Below are 4411 nucleotides of genomic sequence, written 5' to 3'. Positions count from 1 at the left end.
AAGGAGGAACATAGAAAGGATACAGACATGGACCCTGCAGGCCCCCTAACTGGCCTCAAATCCCTAATCTCATACTTCTTAGCTGAATGTGTAACTGTGGGTAAATTCCTTAGCCTTTCTGCTCCTCAGTTTTCTGATCTGTAACATGGGGATAACCTCACCTACCACAGACCTGCTGCAAAGGCTAAGAGTCGCTGTGTGTAAAACATTGAAAACAATGACTGATACACAGGAATACACTGTGTTTGCTTGCCATCAGCATCATTATGGGTGCATCCTCGTGGTGACGGTCAGTCCACATGACACACGCACACAGGCTCTGTACATATGAATACTGACAAGGTGTGGAACGATGACCAGAGAGGAACAATCAACCTGGAGACGAGGATTTGGGGGAACTCTGTAGATCACTGGGAGTAAAATGCCTCGGGGGCAGGGAGAAGAACTCACTCAGGGACCACCTCACAAGTGAGTAAGCAATGGCGACACATGGATCCTGAGAAGCACAATTGTTTAATAGATGGAAGAAGACGCAGAGCCTCTGAAGGAGAAGGGCAGGAAGTCACAGAAACCAGGAAAGTACCCTCGAGTCAAAGAGGTGGGCAGCAGCAGCAGGCCCAGTAACAGACTGTGTGTTCAAGGGTGGGGGAAGGGAAGCGTGGAGGGCAAGAGGGAACTCTGTGAGACTTGCTNTCCAACCACGAAGAGGAAGAGTGATCCCTGGGGAGGAGGGACCTCTTTCCCCTTTGAGGCTATGCAGGTATTTCCTGCTTTTCAAGTTTGCTTACACCACTTTGATTTTACAAAAGACCTACACTAGTGACCTGTTTTCACGAACTGAAAGAAATCCAAGATGGATTTTCACTTTTACCAGAAAAGTTGGAAAAGCATTCATCTTGTAGAGGGAGCACACATCCCAGGAACTACGCCATCTCAGCACTGAGCCACCAGAGCTTTCAACTGTCTCTGTGAGCATTTGGGCTTTATCTCAATTTATTTTGTGCATCTGTGACCAATATGTCCTAAGGTACCAGAAAAGCTTAAGAGGGGGGCGCCTGGGTGGCTCTGTCGGCTGAGCGTCCGACTTGAGCTCAGGTCATGATCTCACAGTTCGTGGGTTCGAGCCCCGTGTTGGGCTCTGTGCTGACAGCTAGCTCAGAGCCTGGAGCCTGCTTCGGATTCTGAGTCTCTCTCTCTCTCTTTCTGACTCTCTCCTGCTCACTCGGTCTCTCTCAGAAATAAATTTTTAAAAAAACATTAAAAAAAAAAGCCTAAGAGGAATTATTCTTGGGGTCTGGGAATGCTAAAAATTTTTTCCATATAAATTACTAGTAATTGCTTCTCTTCATTATGCAGATCACTCACTCTCCATTTCAATGTCTGTTCTTAGAAATATTTATGGAAACCAACACAGAAGGCTGTAGGCCTTCCTTTCCTCCATACAATTCAGGATTTCTATTCCAATATCAAGATAAACCACCAGAAAATATGACTTTGGATTACACAATTTGGCCTATTTTCTCAGAGTCCTTTTTTGGTGCTACAAACTAGGCGGAGAAATAGAAGATGTATAAAAGAAACAAACAGAAATTAAACAATTGAAAAATTCAAAAACCAAAATGAAAATTCACTGGGTTAGCTCAATAGTACATTAGATATGAGAGAGGAGAGATCCAGTGAGCTCAAGGAAATCAATGGACATTCATCAATCTAAGCAACAAGGAGAAAATAGACTGGGGTGAGGGGGTGGGAGTCTGAGGACCCTCTGGGGAAAGAACAAAAGATCTACCACTGGTGTTATTGGGAGTCCTGAGGAGAAAATGTGTAGCTGAAAAATATTTAAAGAATTAATATCTAAAAATCTTGCAAATGGGCAAAGGGCATACATACACCATCAGATTCAGAGCTAAGCAAACACCAAAAAGAATAAACCCCTCAAAATTTCATGCCAGGTTGTATCATAATCAAACTTCTGAACTCTATATACAATAAAAAACCACTCTGAAAACAGCTTGACAGAAAGATGCATTGCAGACAGAACAATGGGTCAAAATGGCAGACTTCTCATCTGAAACCAAGAACAGAAGGAAATGACATGTTTTTCAAGTACTAAAAGAACCCCTGACCCCAAATACTATATAGCCCACAAAAATATACTACTAGAGTGAAGGAGACTTGAGACATTTATAGAAAAAAAAATTTTTTTTTCATTAGAATACCTAATTACAGATGATCCCTGACTTACACTGGTTTTATGATTTTTTAACCTTATGATATTGCGAAAGTAATACACATCTAGCAGAAACTGTACTTCCAAATCTTCATTTTGACTTTTTTTTCTTTAACAATATGCAGTACAATACTCTCTTTTGACGCTGGGAGCAGCCACATCTCCCAGTCAGCCCTGCAATCACAAGGGTAAACTATTGAAACTACATTGTACTGTTGCTGGAGTTTTGGGACATTGTATTTTTGCATCCATCCCATCACGTCTACAAAACACCCATCTGTGTCTCCCGCTTCTGTTGAGAAGGTAATTACTCTTGAGATGAAACTCAAGGTAAATGCCTAGCATGAAGGTGCCAAGCAATTGTATGCGTTGGGACCTTCTCAATCAACAGTCAGCCACATTAATGGTCAGTATTGGTTAAATCTACTGTCATCATGAAGAAAAGAGATGGGCCAACTGGTAACATGGAGAAATCACTTCTCATGTGGACAGAAGACCAAATACGGAAGTGCACACTGCTTCGCCCACTGCCAATCCAGGCTAAGGCAAGAAGTCTTTTCAATCCACTAAAAGAGCATGCTGATGATCCAATGCATGCAAATGTCCACAGAAAGTCGTATGCTTGAAGACTCCAATGCTTCAAGAGTCACCATAATTTTCATGTGAAGGTCAGCAGTGAGGCAGCAAGTGCCAATACTGATGGTGCTGAAGCTTTTAGGAAGGAGCTGCATAGGATAATCGTGGATAAGAAATACTTGCCAGAACAAATATTAGAGGTCAGTAAAACAAGCTTGTTCTGGAAATGTATGCTAGGGCATACATGCATTAGTCAAGAGCCCAAGACAGTGCCAGAATTCAAGGCACTGAAAGGTCATGTAATGCTACTGTGGGTATTAATGTTGCAGATTTCAAATTAAAGCCTTTCCACTCTACCACTCTACTCTACCACCTAGAGTATGCAAGAATGTGAGCAAGTATGTGCTTCCCATTTATCATCGCCATAACAAGAAAACCTGGATCACATTAGCACTGTTTAAAGACTTTTTTTTTTTTAAATGTTTTATTTATTTCTAGGAAAGAGAGAGAGAGAGACAGCGTGAGCAGGGGAGGGTCAGAGAGAGAGGGAGTCACAGACTGAAACAGGCTCCAGGCTCCGAGCTGGCAGTCAGCACAGAGCCCGACGCGGGGCTCGAACCCACGAACCGCGAGATCATGACCTAAGTGAAAGTCGGACGCTTAACCGACTAAGCCACCCAGGCGCCCCTAAAGACTGGTTTTTGAACTGCTTTACTACATAGCAAGAGACTATTGTAGGCAAGACAACACCCCACCCATTCAAGATTCTTCTGCATCCCCGGCATTTCAGGGGCATGCGTCCTGGTGTAAAGGTTGCATATCTGCCACCTAACACAACTGTAGTCATCAATGGCCCAAGGGTAAGAGCCATGTTCAAAGCATACTGTTTATGTCATTTATGTTGACTGCTGAATGACTTAATCTAGCCACGTTTTGGGAAGATTTTTCACATTCTAAATGCTATCCAGAACATCGCCACAGGAACAGTCACATAGCAGTGCACAAAGGAAGAAAGTTGTGAAGATATATGGGAACACATTCAAAGATTCCGCTGTTGATGAAATAATAAATAACAAGATATTAGTGCTTGGGGAACAGCCAGAAACGGACACTGATGATGAGGATATTCCTGAGCTTGCTGGCATTGAGGCTTAAAAGTTAAAAAAAAATTTGTTTTAATGTTTATTTATTTTTGAAAGAGAGAGACAGAGCATGAGCGGGGAGGGGCAGAGAGAGATAAACACAAGAATCTGAAGCAGACTCCAGACTGAACTGTCAGCACAGAGCCCGATGCAGATCTCAAACCCATCAAGGGTGACATCATGACTTGAGCCAAAGCTGGACGCTTAACCAACTTGGCCACCCAGGTGCCCCGGGGTTGAAAAGCTTTCTATTGAGAAGCTAATCAAACTGGGGGAAGAAAGAAAGAAGTTGAGGCAGAAAAAGTTACACATGAAACACCAAGAAAGTTTACAGCAAACTGGGGCGCCTGGGTGGCTTAGTCGGTTAAGCGTCCGACTTTCGCTTAGGTCATGATCTCGCGGTTCGTGGGTTCGAGCCCCGCGTCGGGCTCTGTGCTGACTGCCAGCTCAGAGCCTGGAGCCT

Source organism: Crocuta crocuta, unplaced genomic scaffold (assembly GCF_008692635.1).
Source record: "Crocuta crocuta isolate KB4526 unplaced genomic scaffold, BGI_CrCroc_1.0 scaffold142, whole genome shotgun sequence".
Taxonomy (NCBI): domain Eukaryota; kingdom Metazoa; phylum Chordata; class Mammalia; order Carnivora; family Hyaenidae; genus Crocuta; species Crocuta crocuta.
Note: the sequence above shows the minus strand (reverse complement) of the source record.